We start from the raw sequence: 20,457 nt of genomic DNA, 5'->3' as shown, positions 1-20,457 counted from the left end.
ACATTTTCTTGTTTTATTGCATTTTATAGAATGTCACAAATAGAGTTTGTACATTTTCACATTTAAAATAAATGTAACTGTTTTACTTTGTTCATTCAGTATTTGTTAATTAGTTGCCGTTTTGCTATTCAGTGCAGGTCCTGTGTAAATCGCATCCTCATTCTTCTATGGGTGTTTCCTTTACTTTTGTTTAGTAGCCCACTTTATTTATGTTTTAACTGGTTGCAAGTAGGAAAACACATCTGCATGTTTCATTTTCCCTTAGGACAACATTTAGGAAAGTTACATTCTTACATGAACACACCCATCCTTTAATCCATGTGAACTGTTTTGCTTTCGGTTTGGTTCACAACTCTGGAATTTCCAGGAATAATCCTATCTGATAAAAAATAGATTAGAACAAGTTTCCAACTCTAAAAAAAAAGCTATATTTATTTCACAACCCCAAATCAAAAAAAGTTGGGACAGTATGGAAAATGCAAATAAAATAAAAATGCAGCGTTCCTTACATTTACTTTGATTTTATTTGATTGAAGACAGTTTGAACCCAAGATATTTCATGTTTTATCTGCTCAACTTCATTTCATTTATTAATAAACATCCATTTCTGCATTTCAGGCCTGCAACACATTCCAAAAAAAGTTGGGACAGGGGTAGTTTAGGGCTAGTAATGAGGTGAAAAACTAAATAATTATGTGATTTTAAACAGGTGATGTCAACAGGTGATTGTAATCATGGTTTGGTACAAAAGCAGCATCCAGGAAAGGCTGAGTCTTTGATGAGCAAAGATGATCAGAGGATCTCCAGTTTATCAACAAATGTGTGAGAAAATGATTGTAATGTGTAAAAACAATGAACCTCAAATAAAGATTGGAAGAGATTTGCATATTTCTCCTCTACAGTGCATAATATCATTAAATCATTCAAGGAATCGGGAGGAATTCCAGTGTGTAAAGGCCAAGAGCGCAAGCTTAAGCTAAACGCCTGTGATCTTCAATCCCTCAGACGCCACTGAATCAAGAACCACCACTTAACAATAGCTGATATAACCACATGGGTGAGGGATTACTTTGACAAACCTTTGTCAAGCACTACAGTACTGAGTTACATGCACAAATGCCACTTAAAACTTTACTATGCAAAAAAAAAGCCTTATGTTAACCATGTGTAGGGGCTCAGCCGCATCTAGGATGGACCATCACACAGTGGAAATGTGTATTGTGGTCAGATGAATCAGCATTCCAGGTCTTTTTATGGTAAAAATGGATGCTGTGTGCTCCGGACCAAAGACGAAAAGGACCATCCAGACTGTTATCAGCAACAAGTCCAAAAGCCAGGGTCTGTCATGGTATGGGGCTGTGTCAGTGCCCTTGGCAAAGGTCATTAACACTTCTGTGATGGCAGCCATAATGCAGAAAAGTACATTGAGATCTTAGAGCAACATGTGCTGCCTTCAAGGTGTCATCTTTTCTAGGGACGTCCATGCATTTGTTAACAAGACAATGCAAAACCACATGCTGAACACATTACAAAGGCATTGCTGTGGAAGAAGACGGTACGAGTACTGGACTGGCCTGCCTGCAGTCCTGACCTGTCCCCAATAGAGAATTTTGAAAGGAAAAATGCGACAACGACGACCCCGTACTGTTGCACATTTTAAGACGTGTTTGCAGGAAGAATGGGACAAAATAAAAGCTGAAACACTAAATCTCTTGGTATCCTCTGTGCCAAAATGTCTTTTAAGTCTGGTAAAAAGGAATGGCAACATTACAAAGTGGTAAATGCTTTACTGTCCCAACTTTTTCTGAAATGCAGGAATGGATGTTTATTAATAAATGAAATGAAATATCTCAGGTCTATCCTGTCTGCAATGAAATAAAAGTCAAGTAAATGTAAGAAACTCTGTGGGGTTTTTTTGTTTTAGTTTTTTTGTTATTTGCTTTTTCCATGCCGTCCCAACTTTTTTCTGATTTGGGGTTGTATTATATATACAGTGTGTTTGTGTGAAAACTCCTCTAGCTAATTATAGTTTTAGTGGATTCTGATTATATTGTGCTACTGGCTTTATGTTTTATTAAAAAAAAAAAATTAGTGTGATGTTAATGCTGAAATAACTGAAGTGTAATCCATTACATTAAAATGTAAAGTAAATTTAATGTAAAGTAAATGTAATGTGTAAAGCCATCAGGGCTTACAAAAGTAATAATATGTAATATCCCACTCATACCTATTCTTACATGTTCATGTTCATGGCGAAATAAGAAGTGCAATAAGTAATTTATTTACAATAAGTGCAATAGATAATATACTTCGCAAATCCGAATAATGTATATATATACAGTACCAGTCAAAAGTTTGGACACACCTTCTCTTCAATGTTTTTTCTTGATTATTTTTATTTTCTACATTGTAGATTAATACTGAAGACATTCAAACTATGAAGGAACACATATGGAATTAGTGTTAAACAAACCAAAATATGTTTTATATTTTACCAACTCTACCTTTGCACAACACAACTGATGGTCTCAAACACATTAATAAAGCAAAAAATTCCAGAAATTGACTCTTGACAAAGCACGAACATTAATTGAAAACCATTCCAGGTGTCTACCTCATGAAGCTGATTGAGAAAATGTCAAAAAAAGCTGTCATTAGAGCAAAAGAAGTCTACTTTGAAGAATCTAAAATATAAAACATAATCTGGTTTGTTTAAAACTTTTTGTTCACTACATAATGTCATATGTGTTCCTTCATAGTTTGGATGTCTTCAGTATTAATCTACAATGTAGAAAATAAAAAAAATCTAGAAAAACCACAGGAAAAAGTGTGTCCAAACTTTTGACTGGTACTGTACACCATATATATATATATATATATATATATATATATATATATATATATATATATATATATATATATATATATATATAACTTTTGTATATATTACTTTGATATTTTTAAGAGTAAATAACTACACACTATGTGTGCAATATTTTTCTCTTAGTTGTATTTCTTTCTGCTTTTCCTGTCTTCATACTGCTGTAACAAGTTAATTTCCCTAAGGGGATCAATAAAGTCTTATCTTATCTTATTTTATTTTAAAATTAAACACTGAAACATGTTGTGTTTGCGAAATGAAGAAAAACTGCCGTCCCTGGGTGGGCTCGAACCACCAACCTTTCGGTTAACAGCCGAACGCGCTAACCAATTGCGCCACAGAGACTTGAGGGCGAGAGAATTGCGAAATGGAACAAGGGCACATTGTTAAAAACAAGGAACACGTCGTTAGAAAAGCGTTTCTCCAAGACAACTTTTTAATAAACACACACTCCAGGACCCACACGCAAAAACACTACAGTTCAACAAACGAGGACCATATTACCTACACACCAAGTGCTTCCATAGTAAACATTACTTTACTCTAGTTTAGGTAAACAACAGTCCAAGAACACAAATCTGCTAACACACTGAGAAATGGTAATAATAAGCTTCTCCTCCATGTAACCTCCTCCACCCAGGACTCGGGGAACACATGCACCACGGCTCTTCTCTGTACTTGCACACAGGTGGAACGAGTCTCTTCACTGTCACGGATAGTTCCGGTGTTACGGAGAATTCAGTTCCCCCTGTTTCCCCTTTAACGCGCATGTGCAAAAATCATGACGTTTTTTTCAGTCGCTTCGTTGAGCGTCGGTTTATTTGGAATATGTATTTATAGCGGTATGTTCTTTTCACATTTCATGTTGTATGTTAGGTAGTTTGTGATTAAATACATACTTTAAAGTACTGAGTGAACTACTGTCAGAGGTTTTATTGCTCCACCGCAAGTCAGAGGTTTTCACACTGCTGTCTTCAGCCTTGCTGTCAATCAACTAGAATTAACGTGTCAGATTTATTTGTAAATAAATCCTAATACAGGACATGCTCTTATTCACACACTAGTTTAAGGTTATTCATCTCAGCTGCACTACCATTTACTTTCAATAATAGTTTCATTCATGGTGATCTCTCTCGTTCATTTAAACTTCACAAACTGCATCCATGTGATTTTAAAATTAACAAACAGTATGTAGAACAAGTTTAACCTATAGATCAGTCCATTATACTAACAACACAGGGGGGAACACATTTACCTGGAGACCTGGGGAATATGGTTCCCCACATGTATATCACTGTGTGTGTAATTATAAAACACTACAGTGATGCTGGTGATGTTAACTGTTGTTATTATGTAGAACAAGTTTAACCTATAGATCAATCCATTACACTAACAACACAGGGGGGAACACATTTACCTGGAGACCTGGGGAATATGGTTCCCCACATGTATATCACTGTGTGTGTAATTATAAAACACTACAGTGATGCTGGTGATGTTAACTGTTGTTATTATGTAGAACAAGTTTAACCTATAGATCAATCCATTACACTAACAACACAGGGGGGAACACATTTACCTGGAGAATATGGTTCCCCACATGTATATCACTGTGTGTGTAATTATAAAACACTACAGTGATGCTGGTGATGTATTTAACTGTTGTTATTATGTAGAACAAGTTTAACCCATAGACCAGTCCATTATACTAACAACACAGGGGGGAACACATTTACCTGGAGAATATGGTTCCCCACATGTATATCACTGTGTGTGTAATTATAAAACACTACAGTGATGCTGGTGATGTATTTAACTGTTGTTATTATGTAGAACAAGTTTAACCTATAGACCAGTCCATTATACTAACAACACAGGGGGGAACACATTTACCTGGAGACCTGGAAAAAATGGTTCCCCACATGTATATCACTGTGTGTGTAATTATAAAACACTACAGTGATGCTGGTGATGTATTTAACTGTTGTTATTATGTAGAACAAGTTTAACCTATAGATCAGTCCATTATACTAACAACACAGGGGGGAACAGATTTACCTGGAGACCTGGGGAATATGGTTCCCCACATGTATATCACTGTGTGTGTAATTATAAAACACTACAGTGATGCTGGTGATGTATTTAACTGTTGTTATTATGTAGAACAAGTTTAACCTATAGACCAGTCCATTATACTAACAACACAGGGGGGAACACATTTACCTGGAGACCTGGAAAAAATGGTTCCCCACATGTATATCACTGTGTGTGTAATTATAAAACACTACAGTGATGCTGGTGATGTATTTAACTGTTGTTATTATGTAGAACAAGTTTAACCTATAGATCAGTCCATTATACTAACAACACAGGGGGGGAACACATTTACCTGGAGACCTGGAAAAAATGGTTCCCCACATGTATATCACTGTGTGTGTAATTATAAAACACTACAGTGATGCTGGTGATGTATTTAACTGTTGTTATTATGTAGAACAAGTTTAACCTATAGATCAGTCCATTATACTAACAACACAGGGGGGAACACATTTACCTGGAGACCTGGAAAAAATGGTTCCCCACATGTATATCACTGTGTGTGTAATTATAAAACACTACAGTGATGCTGGTGATGTATTTAACTGTTGTTATTATGTAGAACAAGTTTAACCTATAGATCAGTCCATTACACTAACAACACAGGGGGGAACACATTTACCTGGAGACCTGGGGAATATGGTTCCCCACATGTATATCACTGTGTGTGTAATTATAAAACACTACAGTGATGCTGGTGATGTATTTAACTGTTGTTATTATGTAGAACAAGTTTAACCTATAGATCAGTCCATTACACTAACAACACAGGGGGGAACACATTTACCTGAAGACCTGGAGAATATGGTTCCCCACATGTATATCACTGTGATGATTCTTTTTTTTTTTAATGCAAACTACAGGCACACACACATTTTAAGAACAAAATATCTGTATTAGAAATTAGTGTTAAACTAAATTATGCATATATTACAATTATGCAAATATATAATAAAGAAATCCACCTCAATGCAAATTAAAACTTAAATACATATTTATAGCTTAATAGAAATATATATATTTTTAAACGAAATAAAATAAAATCTGGGATGGTGCCCTGGGATTGACTAGCATCACATCCATAGTGCACTCCTGCCGTACGTCCAGTTTCCCCAGGAACAGTTCTGGATCCTCCACGGCCATGACCAGGATAAAGCAGTTACTAAACAGAAATGAATGATTAATTTACTATCTACTTTATAAATAAACTAAAAGAGCAACATAAAATAAAATACAGCAACAAGCAAACTTTTTAGAAATAACATCCCAGTTAACCTTGGTCTAATCTTCAGTACATGCCGGACAATGAAGGTCTTCCTCTACTGGTGGGTTGCCAACACATGACTGGTGGTACCAAAGAAATAGTAATAATGCCTTAATTTTATTGGCTTTTTCATTGCACCATGCTATTATATATGTATGTCCTTGACTTTCCCTCTGGGATTAATAAAGTGATCTATCTATTATAGCCTGTGATGGATGTGACAGATGGTACCACCAGTCATGTGTTGGCAACCCACCAGTAGAGGAAGACCTTCATTGTCTGGCATGTACTGAAGATTAGACCAAGGTTAACTGGGATGTTATTTCTAAAAAGTTTGCTTGTTGCTGTATTTTATTTTATGTTGCTCTTTTAGTTTATTTATAAAGTAGATAGTAAATTAATCATTCATTTCTGTTTAGTAACTGCTTTATCCTGGTCATGGCCGTGGAGGATCCAGAACTGTTCCTGGGGAAACTGGACGTACGGCAGGAGTGCACTATGGATGTGATGCTAGTCAATCCCAGGGCACCATCCCAGATTTTATTTTATTTCGTTTAAAAATATATATATTTCTATTAAGCTATAAATATGTATTTAAGTTTTAATTTGCATTGAGGTGGATTTCTTTATTATATATTTGCATAATTGTAATATATGCATAATTTAGTTTAACACTAATTTCTAATACAGATATTTTGTTCTTAAAATGTGTGTGTGCCTGTAGTTTGCATTAAAAAAAAAAAGAATCATCACAGTGATATACATGTGGGGAACCATATTCTCCAGGTCTTCAGGTAAATGTGTTCCCCCCTGTGTTGTTAGTGTAATGGATTGATCTATAGGTTAAACTTGTTCTACATAATAACAACAGTTAACATCACCAGCATCACTGTAGTGTTTTATAATTACACACACAGTGATATACATGTGGGGAACCATATTCCCCAGGTCTCCAGGTAAATGTGTTCCCCCCTGTGTTGTTAGTATAATGGACTGATCTATAGGTTAAACTTGTTCTACATACTGTTTGTTAATTTTAAAATCACATGGATGCAGTTTGTGAAGTTTAAATGAACGAGAGAGATCACCATGAATGAAACTATTATTGAAAGTAAATGGTAGTGCAGCTGAGATGAATAACCTTAAACTAGTGTGTGAATAAGAGCATGTCCTGTATTAGGATTTATTTACAAATAAATCTGACACGTTAATTCTAGTTGATTGACAGCAAGGCTGAAGACAGCAGTGTGAAAACCTCTGACTTGCGGTGGAGCAATAAAACCTCTGACAGTAGTTCACTCAGTACTTTAAAGTATGTATTTAATCACAAACTACCTAACATACAACATGAAATGTGAAAAGAACATACCGCTATAAATACATATTCCAAATAAACCGACGCTCAACGAAGCGACTGAAAAAAACGTCATGATTTTTGCACATGCGCGTTAAAGGGGAAACAGGGGGAACTGAATTCTCCGTAACACCGGTCCTAAAATCTGACTGGCTGAGCCGCGTTCGAAGCCGTTGTAAAATCCCCGATATACACACACCTATGACCACCTCACATCATTCCACATTAATACGCCACTGAAAAGAAAAAGTACAAACTTAGTTGAACACTATTTTAAGCCATGTACTATACATGGAAATGTCCAGATTAATATAAACAGTAATCCTGATCATTAAGAAATAGTGTAATAGTGTTTGTGGAGGAACGTTTATTGCCAATGTTACGCTCGCCCGCATGTTGCCTAGCAACACTGTTGGGGGACTACCTGATTTCGCGGAAGAATGCTTTTTGTAATTGTTTTTGTAAATAAAAACATTTATAAATTGAACATTGTTGTATTTTATTATATTTTATGTTGACCGGCGTTTTATAAAAGCAATAAGCCACTCGAGACCGTGCGTTACTGCTTTGATTTGATCACGGGGAAAGACATCTGGAGAAAGACGTCTCTCGTGGCTTATTGCTTTATTAAAAACTCTCTGACATGTACTTACTAACGTTCTTATTTATTTCTAGAGTACTCCTAACTAGAGTAGGTAAATGTTTACTGTGGAAGCATTTCTGTGAGTCGTTCTGGATACACCACAATAACACAGCCGCTTCTAATGTAAAATGCTCCCCTAAGTAGGGTTAATCTGTCACACTTTAGATGTCCTACGACAGATGTAAACGCCTCCGTCCCCAGACAGCAACAGCCCGGCTAGCTCAGTCGGTAGAGCATGAGACTCTTAATCTCAGGGTCGTGGGTTCGAGCCCCACGTTGGGCGATAGCTTTTTAAAGTGTATACTTATCTACAAGGTTGAATCAGTGAATCTGGACGCAATATTGATTTGTGCATGGATCAAGGGATATACTTATTTACTTCACTAACAAACATATCATTTGATATTGAATATCAAGCGTACGTGATATCAAAAATCAAACACTGAACTTAAACAGTTGATGGTTGTCTTAGCTGGAGCTCTCTTGAAGGTTATAGCTCTCTTTTATTCCTTTGAAAAGTATGAGACATTTTACTTTACTCGATGTAAAAAAAGAAATTAAACAATGCACCCGTGACCTTACAGTAACTATGTATTGTTCATGTTAGAACACGAGATTTAATATTTGTTTATGGTGATGTTTGTTGCTGTTGCTGCCCTAATTTCTAATTTCTGTTCTCCTGAATATAAAGTATAAAGCGGTGATTAAACAGACAATGAAGGAATAACGCGCAGTGTTACATGATAAACTGTATGGTAGTGCTCTGCCACCTAGTGGATTCCAGTGTTCTTACAACAGGATGCCAGAGGTGGCGCTGCACCATCACAAGTGAGTATTTTAACACCAGCTGCAGTAATAAATGACTCGGTTGACTTTACAGCTAGACTTTTTGCATTGTGTCATAATATTTATCTTTTTCAAAACAACAACATTGTATCAGCGGAATAAGTAGTAACGCAGGTAGACAGTAGGTGGCATTTATACAAAAGTTGGTGCACGGCCTGGCTAGCTCAGTCGGTAGAGCATGAGACTCTTAATCTCAGGGTCGTGGGTTCGAGCCCCACGTTGGGCGACCATTTTCTTAAGTGAATTAGTTCATCTGGACACAATATTCATTTGTGTACCTGGATTATTGAGCATGCATCAAGAAATATACTTATCTACTTAACTAACATATCATTTGCTATTGAATATCATAAATCAAACACTGAACTTAAACAGCAGTGAGGTTGTCTGAGCTGGAGCTCTCTTGAAGGTCATAGCTCTCAAAAACATATCTTTGCAGATCTTTTGTTCCTCAAAAAAGCCCCGTGACCTTACTACAACTATGTATCGTTCATGTTAGAACACATGTTTTTATTTATTATTTTTACATGATGACATTTGTTGCTGTTGCTGCTCTAATTTCTAAAATGTAATGCATTAATTCTGTTCTAGTGACTATGATGAAGTGGTGGCAAAATAAAGCAATAAGCCACGAGAGGCCGTGTGTTACTGCGATTTTATCACGGGGAAGGATGTTTTGGCACAACGCAAATTTGCGTGCCTAAAACATCTTTCCTCGGGATAAAATCATAGCAGTAATGCACAGTCTCGAGTGGCTTATTGCTCTTATAAAATGGCGGTCAACATAAAATATAATAACATACAACAATGTTCAATCTATGAATGTTTTTATTTACAAAAGCACTTCCGCGACATTATGTAGTCCGTTAAGAGTGTGCCATGTTGCTAGGCAACATGAGGGCAAACATAACATTTGCAATAAACATTCCTCCACAAACACTATTACACTATTTCTTTGACGAAACACCCGCTTAATGATCAGGATTATTGTTTATATTAATCTGGACATTTCCATGTATAGTACATGACTTAAAATAGTGTTCAACTAAGTTTGTACTTTTTCTTTTCAGTGGCGTATTAATATGGAATGATGTGAGGTGGTCATAGGTCTGCGTATATCGGGGATTTTACAACGGCTTCAAACGCGGCTCAGCCAATCAGATTTTAGGACCAGAACTATCCGTTTTATAATAAAGCAATAAGCCAAGAGATTGTGCGTTACTGCGATTTTATCACGGGGAAGGATGTTTTTTATTGAAACCTCTTTCCCCGTGATAAAATCGCAGTAACACACGGTCTCGAGTGGCTTATTGCTTTTATAAAACGGCGGTCAACATAAAATATAATAAAATACAGCAATGTTCAATTCATAAATGTCTTTATTTACAAAAAACACTCACAATAAAGCATTCTTCCGCCACACCATATAGTCCGTTAACAGTGTGCCATGTTGCTAGGCAACATGAGGGCGAACATAACTTTCGCAATAAACATTCCTCCACAAACACTATTACATTATTTTTGTCTTCTTTTTTAATTCTCTGTTCTGTCCATCTCTTCACACCATTCAATCACTGTTAACCCACCCAATATGTAAAAATTTACCTCAAACGTTTCCATTTTGAATGTGCTGCAAACTAGGTGCAAACTAGTGGTGGGCAGATCTATCCAAATATCGATATTATCGATACCAACGTTGGTATTGGATCGATACTAGTGTGATGGGATCGATACTTTAGTTTTACTTTTTCTCTGCTACATTCAGCAAACACAACTATGAGTTAGCTGCTTGGTGGTAATATGCCATGATGGTGATGTTGTGAGAAAGTAACACACATAAAGGTCATGAAAATTCATTCAGATTAAGCGATTTGATGATGCATCTACCTTACTTATTAAAAAGTATCGTATCGGATCGATATCGGCGATGCTGGCCCTGTATTTACTTGGTATCGGAGCGATACCAAATTTTGCAGTATCGCACACCACTAGTGCAAACTGACAGTGGCGCATTAGTACGGAATGATGTGAGGTGGTCATAGCTGTGCGTATATCGGGGATTTTACAACGGATCTGAACGCGGCTCAGCCAATCAGATTTTAGGACCGGAACTATTTGTTTTATAACAGACAATGAAGGAATAACGCGCAGTGTTACATGATAAACTGTATGGTAGTGCTCTGCCACCTAGTGGATTCCAGTGTTCTTAAAGGCATGGACAACAGGATGCCAGAGGTGGCGCTGCACCATCACAAGTGAGTATTTTAACACCAGCTGCAGTAATAAATGACTCGGTTGACTTTACAGCTAGACTTTCTTGCATTTTACCTTAAAATTAGTATTAATTGTGTCATAATATTTTTCTTTTTCAAAACAACAACATTATATTAGTAGTAACTCTACAGCCCGGCTAGCTCAGTCGGTAGAGCATGAGACTCTTAATCTCAGGGTCGTGGGTTCGAGCCCCACGTTGGGCGAGAAATTGTTTTTGTTTCATTTAAAAGCTGCATTTATGTTTGTTTTATTAGTTAGAAGATCAAAACATTTGAATCTGACATATTGGCAAAACTACAAGAAAACGGTTAGGGTTAAATAGAGAGAGAGAGAGCAACAAAAGGTCTACCAATGTAATGCAATAAATGAAGTTATGGTCAGGGTGTGAGGAGTCGGTAATAATTTTCTCTGCCCGTTTCTTGGTTCTTGAGCAGGACTTCAGACCCACTGTGAACCTGACATTGAAAAAAAAAAAAGAAAAATACCTGGTGATCTACAAAAAAATCGGGCGTTTTAAAATATTTGCTCACTTACTTATTTTGATGCTCCAGGTCCTCATTCACCTGTTCATAGCAGTAATATAAACAATGAAGTAGCGACTGGACCGGACTCATGATATGCCTGATCGGTTTTCACCACTAAATCAAGGACATTTCAGGTCCTCGACGCTAACCAGTCTCTGTGGCGCAATCGGTTAGCGCGTTCGGCTGTTAACCGAAAGGTTGGTGGTTCGAGCCCACCCAGGGACGATGACTTTTTTTTCCCAGTTTCCTGCAAACATTTATAATAAATAATACAACAACAATAATTAATGAAGTCGAGAGTCTTGTCAACATGCTCCCTGTATTTACTACAGAACCAAGTGATATCGGCTAACTGGACTTTGTATGGAAGTAAATCTGTCTCATCAGATTTTGAAATTTAAAAGCCTTTGAATTTTGATTACTGAACTTTAAGCCTTTGAATTTTGATTACTGAACTTTTTTGCCTCAGAATTCAACCCACACATTTTACAATAACTCATTTTCACTTTCATTTTTTGATGTTAACAAATTCAAAATCAAAAATTCAAGTTTATAAAATTCAAATAATATATATTCAGGTTGCTCAAATTCGATAGGTCAAATTCAGATCACAAAATTCAGATTAAAAAATTCAGACTAAACATCCGGGACACGCAGGATGAGCAATCGATTCCAGAGCCGTAGAGAGAACAGAGTAGCGACACTCCCATAGAGAACCGCTGTGACGGGGGCGGGACATTTCTCTGCACAGCTCCGGGTGGAGCTCTGTTCATTTCCACTACTGAGCAGCATTTTCAGCTGTATGTTGCTTTGTTTTAAAGAAATAATGAATTTGGTGTCATTAATATACTTAATACTGTTATTGTTTAGCATTTGCTCAGCACTAAATGTTACATGTTTATCTTATTTAATAGGTATAACTGAATTTAGCTCAGTCAGTTAAGCTTAATTAATGCCACACGAGTCTTTTCACCTAAAATGAGGTGATTAATCAAGAGTCTTGTTACAGAAATGATAATAAAACATTAGAGCCATAATAAATCATACTACTTTTACTTTCACACTTAAGTACATTGGAAGGTAAATACTTTAGTACTTATACTCAGTGAAGTGGAGGTAAAGAGTATTTTACTTTTACTACTACTTTTACTGGAGTAATATTTTACCTACTTCTAATCAACTACATGGTTTGTGTACCTTGTCCACCACTTACATTAGACAAAATGAACTAGTGCATATTATTATGAATTAATTCATGTATTACATGTAGGAATGAATTATTAATCACTCATGAAATAAGAGATGAATGAAGCTATTTCATGTACCTGCACAATAATGTTAAAGGTACGGGAGTGTGTTTATGAATCTGTTCATTCAGTGCAGGTAAACCTTATGAATCCAGCCACATGGCTCAGTGTTTAACCAAAATGATTATTATTATTATTATTATGAATCCTCAGGAAAGTGAAGGGAGATTATAGTTTATGCAAAAAAAAAAAAAAAAAAAAGCTCTTTAATCTCTGTACTGTATATTGTTTATACTACTTAATGATATCACATTATGTAATGTATGCTAATATAATGTACTGTGTGTTAACAAGAACAACCTATTAAGTCATTATAAAAATCTTCCACTTCATATACCAAACTGACATTAAAGCAGATGCAGTAAATGTAAAGGCAGGTGAAAATACCCAGAAATTGTACAATATTTTATTATTTGCCGTTTAATATTTCACTCACTGCTGCTTGTCCCATGACAGCGCCGGGTTTGTTCGGAACTACTGGAGGGGTACATAAACCACGTGACCGCGAGAACAAGAAGTGTCGCAACTCTCTCTCTCTACGGCTCTGCTGTAAACGAAGCCGCTTCGTTGTCACTTGATCGCTGGAGTGTAACTTGATTGGCTGGGTGTCGGTTCGATTTGAGACAGAATCGATCAGAGCCGTAGATAGAGAGAGTTGCGACACTCCTTGTTCTCGCCGCCACACGGTCACGTGGTTTATGTATCCATCCAATAGTTTCAAAAAACCCCGCGCTGTCATGTTCTCATATCCCAGCTAGCACAATCATCTGGTCCAGCTCCCTCTTTTCTATCGGCACAGTCGGCCGAGTGTCAGAATCGGCCAGAATCAGTGTAGCCAGATCCGGTCCAGTTGTTACCACAGCTGGGTTTGGCTGGTGCTCGTAGAGACGCGGAACAACGTCACCATAGCAACAGTGCGATGCGAGCCGTTAAAAAAGAGGACTAATTATTTGTTCGTGTTTGGTAAATTAACGTTGAATCTTAACATTTTACTTAGCAAAATGTAAGCAGAAAGTCTATTTGGAAATGGAAACTGTTAGGTAATGTTATCTATTGAGTTTCAGGTTAACTGGTAGTCTGAACTAATACACTTCAGGTAACGTTAGCTAAAAGGTAAACAGTTTCTTGCATTAGCCAACAGCTGCAAAATAATTAAAGCTCATTCAATAGTGTATTAAATACTTAATAATAATAATTAATAATATAAAATACTTATTTCCACCACTGTATATATATATATATATATATGTGTGTGTGTGTGTGTGTGTGTGTGTGTAAAATATTTATGGTATGTATGTAGGCTGTATTAGTAGATGTAGTTGTAGTAGTAGTATGTTTAGTAGTATTGTGTATGCGTAGTATAGTATGTATATTTACAATATTGTTCACTTTGATAATTATCATTCTTATATGCAATTATATGTTATTTTCTATATATAATATTAATATAGTTGTCATTTTGTTTCACTTTTATAATTTGTCTTATTTTTAATATTCTGATTATTATTATTATTATTATTATACTTGCTGCAATTATCTTAATAAAATACTTTCTGCTGCACAATCTGTAGTTAATCTGTAGTTAATCTGTAGTTAATCTGTAGAATAAATGTATTATTTTATCTATGAGGATGTGAAAGGAGAAGAAAACGGGAAATAAATGGTATCGCAGTGTTTTGGGGGCTATTCCGGCCCAGCTGCGCCGGAAGTGGGCCACAATTACAAGGCTAGCTGGGATGGGACAAGCAGCAGTGAATGAAGTATTAAACACTAAATAATAAACATTTGTACAATTTCTGGGTATTTTCAACTGCCTTTACATTTACTGCATTTGGTATATGAAGTGAAAGATTGATGTTTATAATGACTTATAATGAATAGATCGTTCTTGTTAACACACAGTACATTATATTAGCATACATTAAATAATGCCATATCATTAAGTAGTATAAACAATATACAGTACAGAGATTAAAGAGCTTTTTTTCTTTCTTTTTTTTTGCATAAACTATAATCTCCCTTCACTTTCCTGAGGATTCATAATAATAATAATAATCATCATTTTGGTTAAACACTGAGCCATGTGGCTGGATTCATAATGTTTACCTGCACTGAATGAACAGATTCATAAACACACTCCCGTACCTTTAACATTATTGTGCAGGTACATGAAATAGCTTCATTCATCTCTTATTTCATGAGTGATTAATAATTCATTCCTACATGTAATACATGAATTAATTCATAATAATATGCACAAGTTCATTTTGTCTAATGTAAGTGGTGGACAAGGTACACAAACCATGTAGTTGAGTTAAAGTAGAGATATCCAAGGTAAAATATTACTCCAGTAAAAGTAGTAGTAAAAGTAAAATACTCTTTACCTCCACTTCACTGAGTAAAAGTACTAAAGTATTTACCTTCAAATGTACTTAAGTGTGAAAGTAAAAGTAGCATGATTTATTATGGTTCTAATGTTTTATTATCATTTCTGTAACAAGACTCTTGATTAATCACCTCATTTTAGGTGAAAAGACTCGTGTGGCATTAATTAAGCTTAACTGACTGAGCTAAATTCAGTTATACCTATTAAATAAGATAAACATGTAACATTTAGTGCTGAGCAAATGCTAAACAATAACAGTATTAAGTATATTAATGACACCAAATTCATTATTTCTTTAAAACAAAGCAACATACAGCTGAAAATGCTGCTCAGTAGTGGAAATGAACAGAGCTCCACCCGGAGCTGTGCAGAGAAATGTCCCGCCCCCGTCACAGCGGTTCTCTATGGGAGTGTCGCTACTCTGTTCTCTCTACGGCTCTGGAATCGATTGCTCATCCTGCGTGTCCCGGATGTTTAGTCTGAATTTTTTAATCTGAATTTTGTGATCTGAATTTGACCTATCGAATTTGAGCAACCTGAATATATATTATTTGAATTTTATAAACTTGAATTTTTGATTTTGAATTTGTTAACATCAAAAAATGAAAGTGAAAATGAGTTATTGTAAAATGTGTGGGTTGAATTCTGAGGCAAAAAAGTTCAGTAATCAAAATTCAAAGGCTTAAAGTTCAGTAATCAAAATTCAAAGGCTTTTAAATTCAAAATCTGATGAGACAGATTTACTTCCATACTTTGGCTGAACACTGCACTATAGTAATATATTATTCATATTAACATGCATATATTCTATTTACAATCAAATAGTCAAAGTACATTACTTGCTTTAAAAGGGAAACCTTTGTGCATTTCTTTTATCTGGCAGCTTTAAGGACATTTCTTCTTCGACATAGGGCAACATGATCTCCTCAAGTATTCTGATATATTTAAACTGATCCATGATCCCTCGTATGTGATAAATAGACGTAACACCATGGTATGAAAAACATCCCCATATCATCATTTTGTACCACCATGCTTTACTGTCTTCACAGTGTACTGTGGCTTGAATTCAGTGCTCGATGGTCGTCTGACATACTGTCTACAGCCACTAGACCCAAAAAGAACAATTTTGCTTTGATCAGTCCACAAATGTTGAGCCATTTCTCTTTGGACCAGTCAATGTGTTCCTTGGCAAATTTGAACCCATTCAGGACACGTCTTTATCTTAACAACGGGACTTTGCAGGAGTTCTTGCTGGTAAATTGGCTTCATTTAATCATCTTCTGTACTCACTGGTAACTTCAGATGTTCCTTGATCTTTCTGGTGGTGATCATTGGCTGAACCTTTGCCATTCTGGCTATTCTCTGATCCATTTGAACAGTAGTTCCACGCTTCCTTCTGCGTCTTTCAGGTTTTGGTTGTTTTTTTTTTTGAACACTACTGTACACTTTGTAAAAGTTAGATGCTACGTAAGAATTTAACTGGCTAAATTCGGACATTAACTGTTTACTTTTTCACATAGTTGGCAGTTTTCAGCAACATTAATGAAACATTAGTTAAACAGAACTCACAAACACCGACATAATTTCGCTTGAATCATTTGCTGCTCACGAATAATGCACCAGTTGTCTTAGCCCGCAGGACACGCAATAATATGTCATAATAAGCCATTACTCACTAATCTTTCACCAAGTTCCCTCAAACTGAACACTTTTACTCCCTATGGTTTGGAATCTGACTTGAAATGTACAGATTCTCTGTGCAGTCCACTTAACAGGGAACTACTGGGGTAAATTGAATGCACATCGTGTTTGGAAAAAAGTGTGCACTAAATAGAATAGTATGTCTAACTAGTGCACCTCCAAGTGTAGTAAAGCTATTTAGCTAAACGGATGCAGACCCAGCCAGTAAATCAGGCCTGTGCTTAATCAGCCTGTCATAATCGTTTATACTAACATGCATAGATAATGTATTTATTATTTATTAAGATTTTTAACGTCATGTTCTACACACTTAGGTTACATTTATGACAGAAACGGTAGTTACTCGTTCATCAGTTCACAAGTTTAACGTCAAACACGGTCATGGACAATTTTGTGCCTCAAATTCACCTCACTTGCATGTCTTTGGACTGTGGGAGGAAACTGATGCAGAAACAGGGAGAACATGCAAACTCCCCACAGAAAGGACCCAGACCGCCCACTTGAGGATCAAAGCCAGGACCTTCCGGCTGTAAGGTGACAGTGCCACCCACTGAGCCACCGTGCTGCCCCGCATGGATAAAAACCAGCAAATATCTAGCCAGTTAATTAGTGATATACAATCTGATTGTCAAGTCGGTAAACCTTGAACATATTAGATGCACATATTTTATGTTACTGATCACATTTTCTGCTTTGTTTGTGAAGGTCTCCAAAGCTCCAGGTCATTTCTTTTATTTTTTACTTTTATAGCAGTTTTTGCCTTCTTTGACAACTGGCCTAAATAAAATATTAATGCTTAAGCAATACTTCCTTTACTTCCTTTACTTGGTACACCACCATGTCTTACTGTTACTTCAGCTTGTACTAATTACTTTGTAATTCACGATATGTGCAACTGTGTTTATTGCTTTAAGTTATGTAAGCGGGAACATGTGCCTATAAACTGAAGATAATGTTATTGAACCATGGCTAATGTTTTGCAAGCTAAATGGAGATTTCCCAAACCCAAACTTACATATTAAAATATGTAGGAATGTGGTTTAGTTTCAGTATGTACGTACTTCTATATAGCTACAAACGACAATAAGGCCTTCTGAAGTTAAATATCATTGGACAAATCCTCAAAAGTGAATTCAGCAGATCCATTCATTTATTTACGTTCGCAAGTCTTTAATGTGCATATACAGAAATGGATTGTCAAATCTACAGATGCAACATGACTAAGTATAAATCAAATAATTCATTTAAAATAATGATGGTTACAAGATTAATATTAGTTATTACAGCTGTCATTTTAAAAACGGTTAGTTTTAAATATCAACATTATTTCTGAATGAATCAGGTACCATAAGACTGAGGTAAATAAATCATCTGTCTAAACATTATAAAGGTTCTAAGCACTTAAGTTTTTTTCTTTTAATTTTTTAGCAAATTACATTGATCCACACTTTAGAGTAAATGCATGGATGACTATTTATAATATCTGAGTAGACTGTGTAACAAATGCATTATTTGGAGAATAGAATTTTGCTAATAAATAATGCACATTCGTTTATGCTGCCACATTGACTAGAAGATGGCATCTTCTCATGTAATACACAGACACTGACATCGCTGGCTAAGTTTAGTCCTGCTTTCTTCTCACAAAGAGTTTCAGGAAAAGATACTGTGATTTTTCAAGTTCTGCTATTATTCAGTCTGATAATTGCTAAACAGGACTATTTCCTTTTAAAACATCTATTAGAACATTTTTAAATGAGGAAATACTATTTTGACTCTTGTGAATCCCTGACAACGGGCAAACTCTCAAGTGCTTGAATTCCATATTGAATTGCAAATCAAAGTTAAAATATACATCAATTTACATATGCACTACTACACAGTTATCAATCTTGCACTGTAGTGGTGGCATAAATAATGAAACAATACAGTTACAGTGGGGCCAAAAAGTATTTAGTCAGCCACTGATTGTGCAGGTTCTCCTACTTAGAAAGATGAGAGAGGTCTGTAATTTTCAGGAAATCCAGGAAATCACATTGTAGGATTTTTAAAGAATTTATTTGTAAATTATGGTGGAAAATAAGTATTTGGTCAATAACAAACAAGCAAGATTTCTGGCTCTCACAGACCTGTAACTTCTTCTTTAAGAAGCTCTTCTGTCCTCCACTCGTTACCTGTATTAATGGCACCTGTTTGACCTCGTTATCTGTATAAAAGACACCTGTCCACAGCCTCAAACAGTCAACCATGGCCAAGACCAAAGAGCTGTCGAAGGACACCAGGAAGAAAATTGTAGACCTGCACCAGGTTGGGAAGAGTGAATCTACAATAGGCAAGCAGGTTGGTGTGAATAAATCAACTGTGGGAGCAATTGTAAGAAAATGGAAGACATACAAGACCATTGATAATCTCCCTCGATCCCATGGGGTCAAAATGATCATGAGAACGGTGAGCAAAAATCCCAGAACTACACAGAGGGACCTGATGAATGACCTGCAGAGAGCTGGGACCAAAGTAACAAAGGCTACCATCAGTAACACACTACGCAGAGGGGGACTCAAATCCTGCAGTGCCAGGCGTGTCCCCCTGCTTAAGCCAGTACATGTCCAGGCCCGTCTGAAGTTTGCCAGAGAGCGTATGGATGATCCAGAAGAGGATTAGGAGAATATCATGTGGTCAGATGAAACCAAAATGGAACTTTTTGGTAAAAACTCAACTTGTCGTGTTTGGAGGAAGAAGAAAAACCCAAGAACACCATACCAACTGTGAAGCATGGGGGTGGAAACATCATGCTTTGGGGCTGTTTTCTGCAAAGGAGACAGGACGACTGATCCGTGTTAAGGGAAGAATGAACGGGGCCATGTATCGTGAGATTTTAGGCCAAAACCTCCTTCCATCAGTGAGAGCATTGAAGATGGAACGTGGCTGGGTCTTCCAGCATGACAATGATCCCAAACACACCGCTCGGGCAACGAAGGAGTGGCTCCATAAAAAGCATTTCAAGGTCCTGGAGTGGCCTAGCCAGTCTCCAGACCTCAACCCCATAGAAAATTTGTGGAGGGAGTTGAAAGTCTGTGTTGCCCAGCGACAGCCCCAAAACATCACTGCTCTAGAGGAGATCTGCATGGAGGAATGGGCCAAAATACCAGCAACAGTGTGTGCAAACCTGGTGAAGAC

The 20,457-nt window shown here is 36.4% G+C and overlaps 1 long non-coding RNA gene and 5 other non-coding genes across 6 annotated transcripts; 5 read left to right on the top strand and 1 right to left on the bottom strand.

The window, feature by feature from the left end:
* Positions 1–3,152: 3,152 nt before the first annotated feature.
* Positions 3,153–3,226, bottom strand: trnan-guu (transfer RNA asparagine (anticodon GUU)). Its single transcript has one exon. It is a non-coding gene; the product is annotated as a tRNA-Asn (tRNA).
* Positions 3,227–3,616: 390 nt separating this feature from the next.
* LOC134311713 (uncharacterized) lies at positions 3,617–6,882 on the top strand. Its single transcript, XR_010011470.1, has 3 exons — positions 3,617–3,723; positions 6,448–6,548; positions 6,662–6,882. It is a non-coding gene; the product is annotated as an uncharacterized LOC134311713 (long non-coding RNA).
* A 1,567-nt stretch (positions 6,883–8,449) lies between these two features.
* Positions 8,450–8,522, top strand: trnak-cuu (transfer RNA lysine (anticodon CUU)). The gene has a single exon. It is a non-coding gene; the product is annotated as a tRNA-Lys (tRNA).
* Positions 8,523–9,238: 716 nt separating this feature from the next.
* Positions 9,239–9,311, top strand: trnak-cuu (transfer RNA lysine (anticodon CUU)). Its single transcript has one exon. It is a non-coding gene; the product is annotated as a tRNA-Lys (tRNA).
* Positions 9,312–11,489: 2,178 nt separating this feature from the next.
* trnak-cuu (transfer RNA lysine (anticodon CUU)) lies at positions 11,490–11,562 on the top strand. The gene has a single exon. It is a non-coding gene; the product is annotated as a tRNA-Lys (tRNA).
* Positions 11,563–12,034: 472 nt separating this feature from the next.
* trnan-guu (transfer RNA asparagine (anticodon GUU)) lies at positions 12,035–12,108 on the top strand. The gene has a single exon. It is a non-coding gene; the product is annotated as a tRNA-Asn (tRNA).
* Positions 12,109–20,457: the final 8,349 nt, after the last annotated feature.

The sequence above is a fragment of the Trichomycterus rosablanca genome, chromosome 4 (assembly GCF_030014385.1).
Source record: "Trichomycterus rosablanca isolate fTriRos1 chromosome 4, fTriRos1.hap1, whole genome shotgun sequence".
NCBI classification, from domain to species: domain Eukaryota; kingdom Metazoa; phylum Chordata; class Actinopteri; order Siluriformes; family Trichomycteridae; genus Trichomycterus; species Trichomycterus rosablanca.
The sequence above is the reverse complement of the archived record's forward strand: the minus strand, read 5'-3'. Positions and strand labels throughout refer to the sequence as shown.